Source organism: Balaenoptera acutorostrata, chromosome 4 (genome assembly GCF_949987535.1).
Source record: "Balaenoptera acutorostrata chromosome 4, mBalAcu1.1, whole genome shotgun sequence".
Taxonomy (NCBI): domain Eukaryota; kingdom Metazoa; phylum Chordata; class Mammalia; order Artiodactyla; family Balaenopteridae; genus Balaenoptera; species Balaenoptera acutorostrata.
Genome location: NC_080067.1, coordinates 49,103,279 through 49,125,914, shown reverse-complemented (window position 1 = coordinate 49,125,914; position 22,636 = coordinate 49,103,279). Strand labels below are relative to the sequence as shown.

At 32.0% G+C, this 22,636-nt stretch overlaps 1 long non-coding RNA gene across 1 annotated transcript; it reads left to right on the top strand.

Moving 5' to 3' along the window:
- The first annotated feature begins 746 nt into the window (after positions 1 to 746).
- LOC103013926 (uncharacterized) lies at positions 747 to 22,395 on the top strand. The gene is made up of 4 exons (XR_451220.1): positions 747 to 841; positions 9,221 to 9,468; positions 12,526 to 12,559; positions 22,065 to 22,395. It is a non-coding gene; the product is annotated as an uncharacterized LOC103013926 (long non-coding RNA).
- The last annotated feature ends 241 nt before the right edge of the window (positions 22,396 to 22,636 follow it).

Sequence of the window (22,636 nt, the reverse complement as noted above, 5' to 3'; positions counted from 1 at the left end):
ACTTCATAATGAAATTGAGTGGTAAGAAATAATATTTTTAATAAAAAAATCAGTGAAAAATTAATTCCATATTCATTTCAAGATTCAAGAGAAAATCCTATAATATTTCTGAAAGGTAACATTAATTACAACAATTCCTTGTTTTTTCTACTTAGGAAAAAAAAAATTCTTTTTAAAGTTGCGAAGTCAAGAAGTAACACCGTATACTTTTACAATTAATGGATTTTTACTTATTCCACCTCAGTTCCTTTTTGCCATTTGAATGTTTTCCTTGTGAAAAGATCTTCCACTTACGGATTTTGTTGTTCCTTTTTTATAGTGTGAAGTAGCTCCAAATGTTTTGTGATTCTGGACCGTGCTCTCATTTTTTTGTTATAATCTCCTTAAATCAACTGCCTCATCTCCTTGTCCAGCCTTCCATGGGAAGAGTCAGGGTGGGGTGTTGATTGGAGCTACTACCTTGGATCTTTCAAGCTTGTTTCATGTGTCCAATAGAAAGAATGGATGGATTGAGGGTCAGGACATGCCACTTGACAGAGTTCTCCTAACGATACTCTTATTTCTCACTAATGACATCAGCTAACTGAAACACAGCTTATCATACCAATCCAAAATTAAACTACAGCTCTTGGCTAGAATCAGGTAACTTCTTACCCATTGCATCATGCTGAGTTTTTGGTATTGTGTTGGAGGTAGGCTGTTTCCGTTTATAGCACTCCAGTTAATCTAATCATACAAGATGTCCATATTTTGCTTCCAGCTTCGCTCAGCTGTCCGTGTGGCTCTACCACTCTTCCTACGGTTTTCTTCTCATTCATCCTGGGTAGGGGTTCCTGCTCCAGTAAGAATCTATCTACTTTTCTTCTTTAGAAAGTTTCCTCTTGTCTATGATACTGCTAATATTCAGCTTCCTGTTTTTGATGAAGTTTATGTTATTTTTTTTATTTTCAGATTGCTTTTAACACATTTAGGGGTTGAGATAGGATGTAGAAGTTCTAGCATATCCTCAGCCTTTACACATGAAATGGAAGTTCTTTAAATCCATGGCCTTTTAACTAAATCCAATGTACCCTTTAACTAAGAAACAAATTAGACAAAAATTCTCAAATGTGAGAGTGCTCAAGGAATACCGCATTCCTCACGTACATTCAAAACATGATTAATTTTGAAGGAACCATCATATTTTGAATGGTAATAAGCATGAACTAAATTTAAACATGGAATTCCAGACAGAAATTATGATTATGGGCCATAGAAATATTATAAACCTTGAAATTAAAATAAAATAATAATAGAGGTAATGAAATTGGTATGAGAGGAGGAGGGAATAATGTTGGAACCTTAAAAATTCTTAAAAGCATTAGTTTTATATTACCTAGACACTGCTGTTTTAAAATCATCATTGTTTAAAAAAAGATACAGTCTCTCATTATTATTTGAAATCTGTTTTTCTTAACTTAGGAACTAATAATTCTGTTTATGAGGAAAAGTATATCATAAATTATTTTAATTTTAATTAATTTTTGATTTTATTAATTTCAGGCATAATTTAATGTATTCCCTCTTAAAATAAAAATGTAAAGCATTATCTCATGGGAGTAAAATTGTTTCTATTTACTCTTTATTGCATTTCTATAGAGATATGACAATGTGAAAGCATTGGCATGGCATATTATATGATGTCAAGCATAACTGTAAGGCAAAACCATTTAGCTTAAGAATGATTAAGCTTGTAGATGATTACAAGTACCTTTGAAGTTATATATTGTCTGCTCTCCAATTGCATCTTAGTTCTTCTCTATTCATAAGTAGATCCACTACCACAATTTTTTTGTTTTATATTCCTTTATTTTTTAATATACCTATATACTTGATTTTTTTTTACTACCTTTTTCTGTTGCTTGCTTTATTGTTTCAAAAATGAGCATATGGTTTTCACAGTGAAGATCTGAGAAATACATAGTTTTGGCTCTGGCCAGGGGAGGGGAAAATAATCATTGTGAAATATATCCAAGTTCTTCTCGATAACAAAAGCCTAACTTCCAGGGGAAAAACTGCCATAGCCTTATCTCTGCTGGAGGAAGGACATTATTCCCAATACAACCCCCTATAGCATTCTTATTTTGCTTAAATGTGACAAAAACACAGTGAACAGGAAAATATATTAGGAAATATATTAAGAACATTGCAGCCAGGGATGAGAATAGGAGAAAGAAGGGAAGAGGGTGGCTCCAGTAATAATGAATTAGAACTGAAAGAGGTAGAAATTGGAAACTTCATACACTGTTGGTAGAAATGTAAAATGGTATAACCACAGTGGAAAACAGTTTGGCAGTTCCTCAAAATATTATTTTTAGAGTTATCATATGACCTTGCAGTTCTATTCTTAGTATGTGCCCAAGAGTGTTTTAAGCATATGCTCACACAAAAACTTGTTCATAGTGGCACTGTTCACAATAGCCAAAAAGTGAGAATAATTCAAATGTGCATTAACTGGTGAATGGATAAATAAGCTGTTTATATCTGGACAATGCAATACTACTGGGCCATAAAAAGGAATGATGTATTGATACATGCTGCAACATGGATGAATCCTGAAGACATTATGTTAATTGAAAGAAGCCAGACACAAAAGGACACATATTGTGCAATTCCATTTATATGAAATTTCCAGAATAGGCAAAGGCAAAGATACAGAAAGTATTATCAGTGGTTGCTAGGGGATGTGTAGTAGAGGAAATTGGTTGTAACTACTAATGAATGTGGGTTTCTTTTCAGGGTGATGAAAATGTTCTGGAATTAAATAGTGGTGATGGTGGCATAATATTGTGAATGTACTAAAAATCACTGAATCATACACTTTAAATTGGTGAAATTTAATAATAATGTGAATCATATCTCAATTAAAAGTTAAAAACATCTGGAATAGCTACAAGTCACACATACTCTATAAGGAGGCATATTTAGGGAAGCCAAAAGAAAGATATGAGGAAAAAAACAAGAACACATTAAACACAGTCCAACTTCTAGTGAGAGTAACATAAATTCTCACACTGTAGGTCTACTTATCTATTTACCTGATAAATAATGTCTGGTTTTCAAAAAAAGTACAAGTCATGCCAAAAGGCAAGGGAAAACACAGCCTGAATTAACAGAGCAAGAATTAGAACCAAAATTAGATATTATACAGTTGTTGCAATTATCAGTTAGGAAATTAAATTGACTGATTCATATGTAATGGGCTCTAATGGAAAAGTACATAGCATGCAAGAACAGATGGGTAATGCAAACAGAAATGGAAACTTTAGGCAGGAACCAAAAGGAAATGCCAGAAATTAAAAACTCTGTAATAGAATTAAAGAATTATTTGCATGGGCCCATCCTATATTCACCATATCAGGTGAAATAATCAGTGATGTCAAAGATAGGTCAATAAAAATTTCCAAGTTGCAATACAGAGAAAGCAAAAAAGAAAACATCAAAAATTGTATAAAAATTTCAAAAGGTGTAACATAAAAAAGAGAAAAAAAAGAATGGAGTAGAAGAAACAGTTGAAGTATAAATGTAGAGAATTTTCTAAAATTAATGACAGACACCAAACTACAAATCTAAGAAGTTAAGAAAGCACAATGTAGGATAAATGCCAAAAACCAAAACAAACAAATAAAAAATCCAGAAAACCTCAACAGCAAAACACTCACACATATCATATTAAAACTGAAAACATACATACACACACACACACACACACACACACACACGCACGCACAGGCAAGGAGAAAATCTTTAAAGAAGCCAAATAAAAGAAGCCCTTACCTCTAGAGTAATAAAAAGAGAAATTACATCAAGCAAGTAAAGAGCAGAGTAAAAGATTTAAAATGTTGAAAAGAAAAACCCACCATCTCAGAATTCTCTATTCAGTGATATTATCCTTTAGAAGGGAAGCAGAAATATAGACTATCCTAGACAAACAAAAACTGAGGGAATTCATTGCCAGAACTTCTTTGCAAAAAAGTGTTAAAAGAAGTTTTAAGCAGGTGGAAAATGATATAGGTCAGAAATTTGAATGTACATAAAGAAGAGAGTCAGAAAAGTATAAATTAAGGTAAAATTAAATATTTTCCTTTTCTTAATTGATTCAAAGTAACAAGGTTTGGGGGTGATCATAGCATATGGATAAGAGAAACCTGACAAACACTACCTCAGCCAGGTGATCGAGGTTTAGATCAACAGTGATGTCATGTTGGTAGGATGTACACTTTACCTTTGTGGTTTTTGTACCCCAAACCCATATTCCCAGTCTAATCATGAGAAAACATCAGTAAAATTCAGTCGAGGGAAATTCTGCAAAATTCCTGACCATCATTCCTCAAAACCCATACAGTCACCAAAAATAAGCAATATCTGAATGACTGCCCCAGTCAAAAGGAAGCTAAGGAGACATGGTGACTAAATGAAATATGGTCTCTTTGATCGAATCCTGGAACAGAATAAGAACATTAGGTAAAAACCAAAAAAATTTGAATAACAAGTGGTGTTTTGTTAAAATAATGCATCATTACCAGTTTATTATGTGTGACTAATATACCCTACTTATATAAGATGTTAACAATAGGGAGAAATGGGTGTTGGTTATATAGGAACTCTCTGAACTGTCTTCACAATTTTTCTGCAAATATAAAACTATTCTAAATTAAAAGGATATAAAATAATTTTGTAGTATTCACTATGCTCCTAAATATACAATACTTTATTTGTATTCTGTTGTATTTAGAAAAATACAGAAACATACAGACAGCATTAGCAATCTAATTTTAAACTTCTTCTTGATATGGAATGAACCATAGATTCTTTCTTGTTAAAACCATTTACAGAAGAGTCTCATTTGATTCATAAATGCTTTTGAAAACAAAACATGTTGAGGTAACAATGAAAGATGGGCCAAGCATCATCATAACCCACTAACTAAATGGAACCAGGGAGTTTAATTCTAACATATATATACATATATATACATACATATATATATACTTTTTGTAATTCAATAAATATTGGGAGATTTGATCTGGATACTAATAGTGGTTTTAAGCTCCAATCTTTCATTCTCAGTTTGCTGTCAAAGCTAATTTTGACAGTATGTAAGTTATACCGTTCTATGTAATGATTTCCAGCAGCCGCCATCAGCAATTTCAAAGTAATTTCTTACTCAGCAAGTGGTCTTGTTATATAGATATCTAGTACCAAAAGATGGTAGGTGCAATTTTAAATTGTATTTTGTTGCATTTCTCTTGACATTTTAAGAACTTTATATTTTACTTATATTGACTATGATAGTTCATGGAAGACAAGAAAACTTGGCTTTGCCAACAAAGATTAAAAACAAGTTAATTTAAAAATATATGTTCTCTTGTAACTGTTGACTTTTGCCACAATGCTGTAGATTTTCTTTTATACATTTAATTGGAACCCATGTGTCTTTGATTGGGTTCCTCCAGAAGCAGACCCTGAGAAAAGCACTTGTGAATTAGTACTACATGAGGTAATCTCACACAGGGGAGTGGGGAATTGAGAGAGTAGAGAGACAGAAATAAATAAAAGATGTTTTATTAAATGGGGGACATTTTGGACAAGTAGAACTCAGGGAGACAGCGTAGAACACACTTTAGATTTTCGTAAGTAAAGAAAAACATAGGCAAGATAGTCAGCTGTCAGATTAGGTGGAAATCTGCTTGAATTTTTAACCATATTTTACCCAAATGAATATTTGGGTAAAATATGGAATGAATATTCCAAACACATTGTATGATACATTTTTCTTCAAATTCAGAAGTTTAAAGAACATTTTTTTTTCTATGTTATGGATTTCCTCTATATACATGGATACATGCAAACAGATATAACCTAACCACATACCAGGACATAAGATAATCTAATTTATTTCTACACAGAATCAAGAAGTATGTTTTTATTTCTTTTCTGCTTCACTTGTTTTCACAGTCAATAAACTATACAAAAGTGTTCACAAAAGGTCAGAGGGACACTGTGGAATGAGCTGTATGGGTTCCTGTGGCTTCCCATTTAATCAAACAGAAAAGCCACAGGCCCATTGGGCTTTCATTGTGAGACCACTGAAACACTCACTGAATGGTACTGAAGCCCAACAGTCAGTAAGATCTTTCTTTTGTTGTTATTAAAAGAGTGCTGGGTAAAGTCTCTGCACATTAGCAAGAAGACAGTTTGAAATATTCAGGGTGATTATAGACATGAAGAAAACTGAGAAACTACAAAGGTTACAAGATTATACATTTTGTATAATTTCATGTATAAACATGAAATATTATGTGAAGCTACTGAATTAGAAACTGTAACTACTACCCTCATGAAGCTCTCCTTATGGTCAGTTATTGAGCTAAGTACCTTTACTATATTTTATAATTTAATTTATAAAAACTCTTATGAGAGACACTGTATCCCAATTTTATGGTTAAAAAAAGTGCAGCACTGAGAAAGTTAATTACTTGTCCAAATTTACAGTTGTTGCAGCAGGAATTCAAATCCAGATTTATATTGTTATAAAGCAGATACCACGATGTTCCCATCTCATTTCCATTTTATTTTTAGGTATTTTTTAAAAGAAATTTGGACATTAGGTAAAAACTAAGGAAATTAAAGTAAAATATAACATTTTAAACATACTACAGGATTATTCTTATGGTGTATTCTGAGTATCTAAAATGACAAATTAACCCTAGATGAAAGTTTTCAGAAAGGCTTGTGATGAACTTGAAAGTAAAGTCATAACAGAACTGTTTTACAAAAAATTAATCTAGATCTTGTGTGGTATTGGGACCTTACTTTATTTTATAAAATTGTGACTTTTGTTTCTATTTGGCATTTCCCTCTATTAAAATCCAGAAAAGTGTGGTTCATGAAGTTATTGGGATCTTAATTTAACCAGTCATTTAAAAAAAATTAAACTATAGAGGTGTTCTAAACAGGATCTAAACAAAGTCACCTTAAATTTGTTTAAAGAATATAATTGCTCTACTCTGATCCCTAAAATTGGCCCACAATTTTAATTTTTAGAAAAGATTTAAAACTTCATAGATATTTCTACTTCTCAGGCAGGTGAGAGACATACTCATAAACTCTACAATAATTATAGCAAAATATTTTCCCCAATTTTAAATACATCATGTGGTCACAGGAAGTAACCAGATAGAGTTAAATGCAAATATTATTTTAAATATAGCACTTAGCAAAGCACTGTACTTACAGTGTGTCTTTCTATACCTATAAATCAATGAAAAATGAAATCTCTTTGACTGTCATTTTTTAATGTTAATAAGAGAGGAAGTGACGTGATCAATATATTCAGGCAAGGCCACCTTGACCTTTAAAAATTCTGTTATATGCAACTTTATATGATGAAAAGTTCCCTTTAGAACTTTATAAATTATAAATAAATTAGTGAAATAATTAAGATCTAATAAATCAGAGAGTCTAGTACTGTAAGTAGAATGTCTACTTGGTGATTAAAACACTTATTTTCTATCACTAACTCTTCTCCTATGTATAGGATCTGATCTAGTTATGTAGCACTGTCTGCCAGATCTGTGCCTAACATACAATTTGGGAACCTAGCATGCTCATGAGGAGGAAGAATCCAGTAAAAAGGAAAACTGATGATAAAGGATATATAGGGGAAAACTACAATAATTGGTATTCTTGATTAAGTGTCAAGAGAGCCCAACATCAAACGGAGGGTGTGATGATAGATTGAACAGTGAAAACACAATAATAGAAGAGAAGACAAAATCATGGATACAGATAGAGGTAGATTGGTTAAGGTAAACTTTGAAGTTATGATTTACTTCTGTGACTTTTGAAAAGCAACTCAGGTGATTTTAGTACACAATCATTGTTGAGAACTATAGTCTAGGGTTGATCTACGGGATGAGAGACTGAGACTGGGATTATTAGAGAGTGTCAAGAAATTGGAAAAACAGGATTGACTGAACTGTTGATATCTCCAGAAATTAAGACAGGATTTATAGTAGAAAAATATACAGTGATCCATGTGCGGGCAAGAGTTGCCACAACCTGAAGGCATGAGCTTCAAAGGTGCTAAAACACTTTAAGAAGGTCTGGGGTGATCACTGGTTAGGAAGCAGCAGTAAAGAATAGGAAGATACAAAGTAGAAGAAACTGATTTTTAACCTGTAAGGAGATAAACAAATGCCAATAGTTATGATGTCAGCCTTCTTGTTTCTATAATGGGACTGTGGTATTTAACATGTAATACCTTTTAATTTTTTTGATTCTACGGTTGCTATTTAGCTTTTGAACTTTTCTGTCTAGTTTTCTTTCCCATAATTCCTTCTAGCTTAGTTACTAAATCTATTTAAAACCCCATAAATAGGCTTAACTAACTTGACATCAAAATTTCAGTCTAATCCTTACCCTAGCCTAGGTTACAAGATTTAAAATTGGCTTCGCATTATAATAACTTATGGAACTTGAAAACAAAAATAACAAAAAGCTATTGCCCAGATCTCTCCCTGCCCAAGATGCTTTTTTAATTGAAAACCTCATCTAAAATATTTAACATTAAAAAATTCAATTGATTCTTTTTATGCTGCAATTACTACTTAGCGAAAATGTGAGAAGACATCATTTTAGTTAATGTCTGAGTTTGAAATACTTCCTTTTCCACCTTGATGAAATGAGCATTTTATGGAGAATCCACAGCAAGGACAATGAAAATGTCATTACCCTTCCTACATAAGCTAACATCAAGATGAGTTTTCAAATATTCCCTCTATACCACGGAAACACCTAGAGAAACAGTGCTCAAACTGTGCTATTAGGAGCCTAGATTTTGTTTTGTTTGTTTTCACTGTGGCTTCAACTGTATCATCAAAGAAAGGGGAGAAAGGCTCTGGAATGTCTCTGGTCCATCATCCCACCACTAACCAGAGAGCCAGAGAAGCCAGTATAGATTCACTTGACATTTATTGATTCTACACTTTACATTTTGGTCTTAAGTAAAGGATTTGGCTCTTCTTTAAAAAAGTTGAAGATCACTGTCCTAGAAGCAAACAAAATAATATAGATCATGAAGAGTCTCCTAAGTATATTGATAGTGGACTTGTGTGTGTGTGTGTGTGTGTGTGTGCACATGTAGTCATAAGTTATAAACTTCTGTTTTGAATTCTAGGAATATTTTGGATCCATACAGCATAGACATTGGTCATCGCCCTCCATATAAATTGTTCTCTCCACTTATTCTGAGGAACAGTAGAAGGATGAAGCTATCCATGAACGCAGCTGAGAGAAGAAAAAAGTTGATTGCTTTAATCACAGTATTATTTTGGGGAATTGGCCAATATATTTATTCCCTCATAAAACACCTTTAAATGGAAGGCTGGAAAGCAACAGGATTGGCATTTGGTAATGGATACTGCTGTGAGTGTTGCAGGTATTCTTTGAGAAACATGATGATGATCCCAACAAGTAGTGTTAGTTTTCAAAATAGAAAACCAAATTTTGCTGTGGAATTTTGAAACATTGCTGAGTTTATTATTCTGAAAATAATTGAAACTGATTTTGACAGCAGATATAAAGTTAATATAAAGTTAGTATTAGCTTATAGAGAATATAAAGCTGGAAGCTTAAATTAGCCACCTAGAGCTTCAGATGTTTTGGGGAAAAGTAGCCCAGGCACTCTATTTTATTTGTCTGTAGGCAAGCACTATTTGAATTCCAGAAAAGAACAGCTTCTGGATTATCCAAACACTTCTGAAAAGGGAAAGTTCTCTAAACATTTCTGTTTAAGATTATTGTTGATTATAAGATGTACTACAGTCTAATTATGAAGGAGACTTGAATTAAAGTCCACATTAGTGTTTCATTATCCAGCAGGTACCTGAAGATATGTAATTTCCTTTGTGAAACTAAAAGATCCACCTAGGAATCCTTTAGTGAGAAAAAAAATCCTTTTGTGGTTAAATTAATACAGAAAGACTGGATAAGAGGTGAAATATTACAATGATAACTACTCTATACAATGGCATATATATTAAGTATTGTAGAAACTCAGCAAATACAGATCCATCATTCCCAGGTTAAGATATTTCCAAGGGACTCCAAAAGGCATTGATATGTGGTTACTTTTAGCTTTTTAGGAGGCTTCTGTGTGGAATTGAACCCCTTGGCTAGGGATGTGAACAACTCAGTTGCTGAGCAGCCGCCTTACAATGCATCTCAACATGGTTTTCTCCTACGTTTCTCCCTTCGCTAAATCTCTTGTGATTAGACTCACATGATATTTATTAGTGCAAATGGAACAACAACAACAAAAAATCCAAGTGAAAGGCTTGGTGTTGATGAAGTTTTAGAAGTGGAAATTTTTGTGCAAAGTTGGATAAATTAAAGTAAAAGAGTTGAATTGTGCCATAATTTATGTGTGTGTGTGTGTATATATATATATATATATATATATATATATATATATATATATATATATATATATAATTTTAAACTGCCCAGTAAGCATAACATTCTTTCTCAAATCCATGACAAAACAGTTGTAAGATGACGGACTCATTCATTTGATGTCAGAAGATATTCGTAGGAAACATGAGACTCTCATGGAGATATAGTAATTCTGGGTAAAAATCAAACTTTTATATATCAATTACATGAAGGATCTGATACTTAGAGAACATATGTTTGAAAGCACCGACATGAATATGTGCTTTTTCAGGAGTTAAACCTTTTTGTGTATAAGGAAACACTAAGAGAAGCGGAATAATCTGCTCATATTTTCAAAAGAATGAGTCTAATATATTGAAGTATCTCCTAGAAGGAATGAGTGTAATAGGACATAAAAAAATACATATATTGGAAGATAAGACCTTCTCAAGCATGCATATCTAAGGATAAGCATGTCAAGGGCAGATCAACTCATCAGCTGATTGGCAATATGACCAAAATTTAGATTGAGAGATGCTTACTATATTATTCTACAAACTATAAGTCATTAAGGGGTCAAAATAGGGACCTGTTATATGCTGGATTTAATAAAATAAATGATTTGCTAAAAGTATAATAAAGTTTCTTTTCTCCTTTTATTGATTGGAGATGGAAATAGAAAAACACCTTTATTAATTCACAAATTACAGATAGATACAGGGTCATCTGTAAGCTATTTATGCATCTTAATGTTGAGATGTTATTATTTCCCTATAACATCATATACCTTCAGCCTCTTGACTAGGACACAGTACATATATTCAACATATTGTACAAGGATCACATTTACTCTTTGAATATACTGAGCATGTTGTGAGGAGGTACTGAATGAAAATGCATAATAAATAAGTATTTATATCAAGTGGGGTCTGAAACATTGAATAATTTTGAAGAGCTCCATGTAAATAAAATTATTTCAAGGGATAACTGCTTAAAAATAAAATATGCTGTTTCTAAGATAGCAGATGGTAAAATTATTGAGTACAATGCTTAAACTGAATTGGAAGAGCTTATTTATTCAAAGGCAACAAAGGAGGAGCTGTTGGATGATCCAGGAAATGTAACTGAAATTGTCAAAAGATAAAATTGCAACATTGAAAAATTAGGAGAAGCTATTTGGGAATCTTTAAAATGTAGTAAACATTTCTAATACACTAAGCTACTAACCAGCATGTCATCCAGTTGTGATCTGCAAAGAAAAACAAGCACACAGATCTTTGATATCACATAAGAAATAAATCTCTTCTTTTCACTCCTTTAAAAGTTGCTAATCATAATGCTCTTAAAAATAAAATTTACCCCTTTGTAAATGGCCATTCCCATTAGTCACTCATAGCCTTTTCAATAATCTCCCAAATATTTTCTACCAACTACTTCATTAATTTATTTGCACAGGATGATGCAGTCATTTATCAGAATGCCAAGAGGAAATTTGATTCATTCACTACTTTTTTGTAATTTTTCATCAACTTCAGCTATAATTACTGAAAGATCCATAAGGGTAAAGAGTTCATCTATTTTCATCACCAAAGTATCCAAGCACAATATCCTAACACAGACTCTAACATAGAGTAAATATTCAAAGACTATTCTTGGATAAATAAACTCATAGGTACATAAATATGCACTAAGTACAGCCATTATCCTTTATTTTCTTTATTCCCAATCTTAACATCATCAACAATAAAATCATCACCCTTTAGCCTAATAAGCCGAAGAAATATGGTTCATGCCACTGCCGTAAAGAGTATTACCACCACACTGGGAGATATAAAATGCTGGGGTATACATTCTTGATAAGTATGAACAGAATAGCCCCTAGTCTCATATGAAAAATAATATAAACATTTTTAATTTTAGAAGCTCATGTAGGTGGGTGGGTGTATATGTGATTGTATGTGTATATCTATATGTGTATATATATATATATATATATATATATATAGGAGTGCATATATCTAATCAAAATCCTGTTTTCATTTCTTCCAGATATAAATGCGAAGTGGAATTGCTGGATCATATGGTAGATCAATTTTTAATTTTTTAGGAACCTCCATATTGTTTCCCATAGTGGGTGGACCAATTTACATCCCCACTAACAATGTATAAGTGTTCTTTTTCACCGCATCCTTGCCAGCACCTGTTATCTCTTGTCTTCTTGATGATAGCCATTCTAAGAGGTTTGGGGAGATATCTCACTGTGGTTTTTATTTGCATTTCTCTGATGATTAGTGATGAGAATCTTTTTATGTGCCTGTTGGCCATTTTGATGTTCTTTTTGGAAAAAAGTCTAGTTCTTCTGCCCATTTTTAAATTGGATTGTTTGGTGGTTTTTGTTTGTTTTTATTACTAAGTTGACACACATATATTTTGAGTATTAACCCATTATCTGATATATGGTTTAAAAATTTTTTGTCCCATTCTATAGGTTGTCTTTTCATTGTGTTTATTGCTTCTTTTGCTGTGCAGAAGCTTTTGAGTGTGATGTAAGTCCCATTTGTTGATTTTTACTTTTGTTGTTTGTGCTTTTGTGTCATGTCCAAAAAAATCATTGCCAACACTAATAAGGATGAGCTTCTTCCCTATGCTTTCTTCTGGAAGGTTTATGGAATCAGGTTGTATGTTTAAATCTTTGATCCATTTTGAGCTAATTTTTTTGTGAGTAGTGTGAGACAGAGGTACAATCTCATTGTTCTGCATGTGTTTCTCCAATTTTCCCAGTATCATTTGTTGAAAAGACTATCCTTTACCTGTTGGGTAGTCTTGGCTCCTCTGTTGAATATTAGCTGACTATATACTGAGATTTAATTCTGGGCTTTCGATTCTGTGCCATTGGTCGATGTGTCTATTTTTGTAGCAGTACCATACAGTTTTTATAACTGTGGCTTTGCAGTATAGTTTGAAATCCAGACGCATAATACCCCAGGCTTTGTACTTTTTTCTCAGGAAAAAATTTAGGATTGTCTCTTCTATTTCTGTGAAGAACACCTTTGATACTTTGAGGGGAATTGTGTTGAATCTGTAGATGGCTTTAAGTAGTATGGCCATTTTAACAATATTAATTCTTCTGATCTGTGAACACAGGATGTCTTTCCATTTGTTTGTGTCTCCTTCAATTTCTTTCAGCTAAGTCTTGAAGTTTTCATTGTATAGCTCTTATACTTTCTTGGTTAAATTTATTCCTAAGTATTTTATTGTTTTTGATACTATTGTGAATGGGATAGTTTTCTTTACGCTTTTTCAGATTCGTCATCATTAGTGTAAAGGAATTCAATTGATATCTGTATGTTGATTTTGTATCCTGCTACCCTACTGAAATTATTGATTAATTCTAACAGTTTTTTGACTAACTCTTTGGGATTTTCTATATACAAGATCATGTCATTAGCAAATAGCAACAATTTTACTTTTTCCTTTCCAATTTGAATGCCTTTATTTCTTTGTTTTGTCTAATTGCTCTAGCTAGGACTTCCAGTACAACGTTGAATAGGACTGCTGAGAGTAGGTATTCTTGTCTATTCCTGATCTTAGAGGAAACACTTTCAATTTTTCTCTATTGAGTATAATGTTAGCTGTGGGTTTGTCATATATGGCCTTTATTATGTTGCTGTATGTTTCATCTGTATTCAATCTGTTAAGGATTTTATCATGAAAGAATGTCAGATGCCTTTTCTGCATCTATTGAGATGATCATATGATTTTTATCATTCATTTTATTGATATGATGATGCATTACATTTATTGGAAATCTGTTTTAATATATTGTTTTTTAATCATTTAATATAATTTGTGAGTAAATGCATAAACAATTACAGTCCCAAAGGTTTGTAAAACATAGTGTGAATATATACACACATATACTATACATATATATATATGTATGTGTGTGTGTTTGTACATTTTATCATATTGTCAGCTTTGTCTTAATCATACTATATAATGTAGTTAAGTGGAGGAAAACCCAGCGTAAGAGAATAAGTCAGTAATAATAAACTCTGTGTGTTTATGCCTCTGAGATCATATAAAATATAGCACCTATACTTCCAGGACTGTTGGATGTATAACTCATGCATAGAAGGATTTTTTAATAATTGTTATATATGAGAGAAAAAATAGAAAAAGTAATTCTATATTTAGTTTTTGTTTTTCTCCATTTGGTCCTGCAATACATATATGTAAGTATCAGTGAAAAAGTATTTATTCTTTTCAACTTCTTCAGCTCTGCATCAATTATTTTTCCTTTGTTCTGATGTTCTTATGTTGTTTTCAATTCAATAATGCTAACAGATTCACAATGCAAACTCAGTTTTTGTCTAATCAATTCTAGATATTTCAAAACTATCAGAATAGTCAGATGGTATTTCAAATTCTCACAGTTATTATAGAACTCCTCCTCTTATCTAAAAAGCTTTTCCTGCAGTCATCAATTTATTTATTTTGATTACTTTAATTGGAAGAGAAAATAAACATATTAGACATTGTTGGGAAGCTAATTCCAGGTCATAATGATAAATAATAACAATCAATGTATATTTGGAGAAATATATGAATGGTTCAGCTTCAGCTGTATATAGATGAATAGCATAAACTGACACATTGAGGATATTGATAGACCTCTATATTTCTAAGTCAAGATATATATTTAATTTAAAAATATGCATTATGTTATTCTTACTCTAGCAAACCTATAATTTCAATGGGAACTATATTAAATAACCTTACAATATATCCCATGATGCTGATTTAGCTTCTCTTCTATATAATTTGACTTTTTCAATCTCACTGATAATTATGGAAAGCAACTACAGATAATTTAAAAACAGAAGTAAAATACTACAATGATAAAAATTATCAGGCCTATTAAGAATAATTACAACGAATAACAAACATATTTTGTGTTATTTATATGCATCACTGGTCAAATAAAATACCAAGAATTATCATTTTTACCATAAAAAACCTGTCAGCTATTATTTTTCCTAATTTGTATATGAGATATCATAGTTTGTTAGGGACAAGTAATCTGTTGACAGGCTCAGTACTTGTAGACAAGGAGCTAGAATTTGAATTCACTTCTGTCAGATTCCAGATCCAAGTTCCTTCCTACTACATCATGCTGTTATCTTTATAATACAATGTTTTGACTCTCAGTCATTTCCTTCATGTTTCCATATGATCAATGCATTAAAAAATTACTCACTCTTGGTGAAATGAGGGCTGGTAGAGAATAAAGCAGTTAATAAACCTTAGTACAAATGCTCTCTGCTCATGTCTTCCCTTCTTACCTTTCCTAAGAACTATAAATGTTGAAAGGAATATTTACTAGTGTAAATTATTTGTGAAAATGTATGAGAATATGTTTTAAACTTGATTTTTTGTTTAAAACCAAAAAGGAAGATACATTGCCACCTTCCATAATCTGTCAACAACTCAATCTTTATTATCATTTATTACTAAGAGGGTATTTAATGTTAGATGCATTGTATAGTTTATGTAGAAATATATGCTTTAATACAAATTTGAAACTTTAACTCTAAAAGTCAAATCCTGGTTCAACTAAATATAACTTAAAATACTAATTTGGGATATATTATATGAATCTGCATTTTAGGTATAAATCAGAAGTAAAAACACTGATTAAATATGAAAGCATACTCATTTCTCAAATCATGCTTATGTTATAAATAGTTTGATCAAACATATAAGTAGTTTAAAATGATCGAACAAAGTACAGTCCAAGAGAAACTTCTGTGATGTCTTTCAGTGCACTGACAGATAAGAAGTAAGTGGGTATAAATTCCCCCAATGAGATTTATTATTTAAAAAAGCACTTTGAATTTATTTTAGTTTTTGATTCATCTAAACCAGGTAGAAGTAAATATTAAACTCATGTTAGTATTTAACTTTTGTGATACAAAAATATTATAGAAAAACAGAGGGAAATACAGCCTTTGACATCTATTTAAATCATGCTTTCATTTAGATTTTTACACGGAAGGAAAATATTTCCACACAGGGAAAAATGTATCAGATTAGTTTATCTTTCTCTCCATCTGTGTGAGTGTGCAGTGTGTTTAAAAATGTTTTGTTGTTGTTTATAAAAGAGTTTCATTTCTAGAGGTGAAGGTAAAATGAGCATTTCCCAGATTGCCACAGAGAGTTATTTCAGCAGTTAATTTGCTTCTACTGACTTCCAGGTTTTCCTACTGAGAAATTTCCTGGCTAGTGTTCTTAAAATTGTAGTAAATATCTTCATCTTTGCTCATTCCTCTGAAGTTAAAATATGACTTCAATCTCCTCCTTCAGATTTATCAATTTGTTACATTTCTCATAAACACAAAGTATATTTCATTCAACATGTCCAAAATTCTGAATGCATTTTTTGTTAGTTCTCTCTGGCCTAAACCCATTTGGGACAAATTATATCATATATAGTTTTTATATTACATATACAGTCTACACACACACACACACACACGTATATATTTTAAAGTAAATTCAATAATTGTCATTTGTTTTTGTTTGCTTCTCTATGAAATATAAAGGGCTCTAGATATGAGGTTTTAGAGCCATCATTGCCTTATTTTTGACACCTGATAGCCAACTGCTCGTTCTGGCACTGAGAACTACAGTGAGTACAGGTGAAGGAAACTGTAACAAAATGAACAGTGGAAAAAAATAAGAAAGAAGTAAGCAGGTAGACATCTCATATTTTAGCTAGATAGCCTTCACTGAAAGGAAATCTTGAAGAATTCTCATTAGCAAATATTTGAAAATCAAATTTGCTTTATATTTGTCATATTTTATTGGCAAACCTAATACAAAGCAAATTAGGAGAATAGAGCACTATTCAAGTTATACTCATAATGTTGTCTCTTTCCAGTAGAGACTTCAAATTTTGGAATAGATTGTATGAGATATATGATTACAGAAAGTAGATTTTCAAAAGAATATCAACTGACACTTAAAAATCACTCTAGTTCCCTCTCTTTTCATTTTGGTTAGTAGCAATGTTAAAATTAATAGGACAGGGATCCATTTTTGAGAAGATAGAGTAGATGTAATTTTCTCTATTTTTGGGGGAATGAGTACAACTAAACAAAACTAAAAAGGTTCTGACAAAGAGTCAGACTGGCTAGGGCGCTGGAGACCCAAGGAATTACTTGGTGGTGAGTTCTCTGGTTTTCTTTTTGCCTCACATTTATCCCAGACTTGGAGCTGAATAAGCCGACAAGCTGAAAATAGCAATGGAAGCAGACAAAAATATGCCCCCCAAAGCCTACTCTGTCTATTTTAAGAACCAGGAAAGGTGAAACTTATCATGAGAGAAAATATTTAGAAAATAACACTCCTACTTCAATACTGAAAAACTGCAGAATTTTGGAATGAATTTCAAAATCTTATTTATAGTATGTTAATTACCTAATTACAAGTATTGTTTCACTATACAACCACATAATTATTTTAGTTAGGTTGACAATTTATTTTACCTAGTAATATGATATTAGTTTTTCAAAAGCAGTCTACATTATAATAAATAACTTCCTGAGTCACTCCATTCTAATGTTTCTATTTGGCTGACAGATTTCTCTGCTGTTGACAATTCTTTTCTTTAGGATCACACCTTGTAGAAAAAAGAACATTATTCTCTCTTCACTATCAGGTGTATATGTAAGATGTCAAATGCAGTGACTACTTCTCTACCCTTAATGTGCTTCTTAAAAGTTTGAATGTTAAGTCATATAAATATTCCTTGGATTATTATTTTACTGCCAACAGTATCTCTCAATTTTATACTTAGCTTATGAACTCTACAGAAATATTACAGAAGCAGCTTATTTGGAAAATATTTTAGTTGGTCTATAGTCTTTTTTGGTATCTGATTTGGCAATGTCTACAATATGTAAGATATAAGAATGATATATCAAATGCAAGCTTAAATTTATTTTGATTCATTCATTTTTAACATTTCTGGAATTTATGCGGAGCTGAGCAATTGAGGAGAATTAAGAAAAACTGCTAAATACAATCAAATGGTTGTTGGATGACTTTTCTATTTAAAAGTCTTTTTTTAAGTTAAGCAGTTTAAAAGTTTCCCAAAATATGCAAAGTAGAGAGGAGAAGAGACCACATACCAACAACAATATTCAATAGTTAACATTCTGTCACACTTGCTTGGTTTATCCCTCCCTTTCCTTCTTCCTTCATTTCTTCCTTCCTTCCCTTTTCTTTTGATTACAGATGGCTACATAATCTTTCCAACATTTTAGCAAGCCTTTTCCAATGTGATTTTTCACCTCCTCCTATCAAGAGGTGGAACCTGTTTCTTCACACCTTGAATCTGAGATTCGCCAGTGACTTGCTTTGCTTTGCTCCACGGGACATTAGCAAACATAATTCAGAGTCTTTAACAGAGCTTGCATATTGGACTTTGTCTTCTTTTGCTGTGTTCAGAACCCTGAGACCAGCTTGTGAACAAAATTGAGCTAGGCTGATGGAATGTAAAAGGTTAAGTGTAGGAAAATCAAGTGCAACAAAGAGTCTGTCAACTTCTAGAACAAATGAAACCATTCTATATTCCAGGCATCAGCTGAACTACAAACATATCAGAGGGCCCAGTAAACAGAAGCTGAGTTAGCCCAGACAAGAACAGCACAGCTTATCTACAAAATTGTGAACAAAATCAATAAGCTGTTGTTTTAAGCTATTAAACTGTTATCCTTCCTTCCTTTCCTCCTTTTTTCTTCCCTCCTTTTTTCCTTCCTTATATTGTTTTTTGTTCTTTTCTTAGTCTCTTCCTTTCTTTTTATGTTGTTGTAATATATTTCTTTTTAAAACTCCTAAAACCATGTTATTTTTCTCATAAGTGCTTCTATACATATCTTAATAAATAAGGGCATTTTGTTAACAATCAGAATAACATTATCTTACTAAATATTATTAACAAAAATGCCTTAACAATGAATATGCAGTCAATATTTAAAGTTCTCCGATTGTCTCAAAATAAATTTTGTTGCTTTTACTTTATTAATAAATTAATTATGAGATAGTGTTTTAAATTATATATGTATATTTAAATTAGCCACTGTAGCGAAGTCAGAAATCCAATGTTTCTTCAGTACTGTATTACTTCTGAAATCTTTGCTCATTTCTCACCTGCCAGCAGTTGTTCTGTTATTCCTTTTTAGAGTCTGTCCTGGGCTCTATTTCTGACATTCCCTTGTCTCTTGACCCTGCCCAGAAATTCTAGCCTCCTTAGTAAGTCAGTCCCCCTCCATTTGGGCTCCACTGCCTTGCATAGCAATTTTGGAACTTCTCCCTGGGAGGCTGAACCATGGAATCTGTCTGTGCTCAAGAATGATGTTATAGACTCCCTTCAAGGTTTTTTGTTCTGTGTTTTATTATCAAATGTCTAGGTCAAACACCATACATTGTTGACTGTGTTTATAAGGAGACAATATTTCCTCACTTGTAACTGCTCTGCCTGCTGTAGAGTTTCATTTATGTCAATTTAGGCTATCTGTGTGCTCGTATCTGGCCAATGCCTAAATACTGTTTACATGCATATGTATGCTGTATTTTCACTTATAAAAAAGATTTGTTTTAATTTTATTAGACTAATGGTGACCTCATTAGTTGACAATGGATGTTTAGAGAGAGTGTGGGTTAGTTATAATATTCAATGTACATATATTATAATCATTTTTGCTATTGTACTAGAGCCAGAATCAATATAATCCACCACAGAAAATTAATGCAAATGAATGAATTGTTATTCTGGATCTTAGCCATGGACATGCAGATTAGTGTTTGCTGGAAAATTTTATAAACAAAACCATAGACTAATAATTTTCACACTCTGAAGTAAGGTAGTTTGATCTAGTTCATTTTTCAGTTTTAATTTTATCACTAATATTTTCTAAATTAAATTGATGTATTTGGGGAAAATTACCTCTGAAATCATTTATAAAAGATCCATAGATTAATTTGAAATATTAAGCAGCTGTTAAATATATTTCTAACTTTTCTATTTCATTTTTTAAAAAGCAATCCACTTAAATAGAGTGAATTCTCAATTATTTATAGCATTAAGGTTGGAGAGAAAGAGTAGAATGTTGAAAGATTTTGATTGATAAGCCAAATTTTGGATATTTTATTGTTATGTAAAATTGCATCTGTATTTTCATTTTTAAATATACTTTTATGGTTAAAACTAATATTATTTTTAAAATCCTATGTGCAATTAGCTAATGCCAGTGTTAAATATCCTTATATGATGCTGGAGAATCATAGTAGAGTAAACTGATTTCCTTAATGTTATTGGTCGAATGTAAAATAAGCAAGTATTTCAAATTCTCCAATTAATGTATCAGTATGAACAACAACACATGCATAGTTACTATGTCTTCTGGCAGAAGCTGAATTGTGTGCCCCCAAAATTCATGTGTCGAAGTCTTAACCTCCAGTACTTCAGAATATGACTCTGTTTGAAGATAGGGCCTTTCAAAAGGTAATTACTCTAGAATGAAGCTGTTAGGGAGGGCCCTAATCTAATCTGACCGGTGTTTTTATAAGAAGAGGGGATTAGGACATACAGAGTGAAACACCAGGGGCACCTGTACACAGAAGGATGAGATAGCAAGAGGGCAGCCATCTGCAAGTCCAAAAGAGAGGCCTCAGAGAAAACCAATGCTGCCATTACCTCAATCATAAACTTCTAGCCTCCAGAATTGTGAGAAAATAAATTTCTGTTGTTTAAGACCCCAGTCTGTGATATGCTGTTATGGCAGCCTTACCAAACTAATACATCTCCTTATATAACTACTTTAAGTGAATATTAGGTTTTCTAGCAAGAAGCATTTGTTATTTTTAAAATAACAGAAATATCAAAATAGCTATAAATTAGGATGTATTGAAGATGGAGGTTTGAAGACATTGAAAGAGATAATACATCTAGAAATAGTATAATGGTTTATGGTCTTTTAAGCATTCTCTGTTATACAGAATACAGGTCTTCTGCATGTCCTCTCTAGGTTTGTCCATTTCATTTAATAAACATTGTCACTTAGTTTTCAGAAGCCTGCAAAGTGAGTACAACGTTTGTTTTATCCATTCAGCTGCTCTAATGTGGCTTTTAGAAAAGCAATGAAGGGCTTTATTAGATGGATCAATGAAAGTTGAACAAAAGCATCTACTAGGAAAGTTAACACTAATATTTGGCAAAAAAATGGAAAAAAATCTTTAAAAATTAAGCTGTACATTGCATATTGTTTCCTAACATTGGGTCACAAAATGTTTTAAATAAAAACTATTTCTTCTGTGATTTTTGGCCACTTTTTAAATAGGTTGTATATTTCTTACTATTAAGTTTAAAATATATTCTAGATACAAATCCTTTGCCAGATATATGATTTGTAAATATGTCCTAGTCTGTAGCTTATCTTTTTTATTATTTTAACAATGTGTTTTACATACTAAATTTTAAAAATTTTTATTAAGTCCAATTTGTTATTTTTTTTGTTTTATAGATTGTGCTGTCAGTATCACGTCCAAGAACTCCTTGCCTAACCCCCAAGCTCAACGGCATTATACATGAAAGAAGCCAGTTTCAAAAGTCTGCCTACTGTATAATTCCATTTGTATGATATTCTTAAGACAGAACTATAGTGACAGAGAAAATATTAGTGGTTGCAGAGATGGGTAATGGGGTGACAATGAAAGAGTAGCATGAGGACTTTTATGGGGTGATGGAACTGTTCTGTATTCTGATTGTGATGGTGATTAAACAAATTTGTACATGGTTAAGGCTCATGCAACTGCATGTTTCTCCCTGAAATGTCAGTTTTACTGTATCTTAAATAAAAACACAAAAATAAATGAATAAAAATAAAAAATAAAAAAATTACCACAGTATATTTCATGGTAGATATTCCTTAAAAATATATGAACAATTAGCAAGAAGGCACAGTGGCGATAAATTAAAATTAAATTGATTAGGTCGCAGACTCACACAAAGGCACCAGTTAAGACAGTTTTCATTCTCAGAGCTCAATTGGGTGTCATATATTATAATTTCAGTCATAAATTTATGAAATTTATG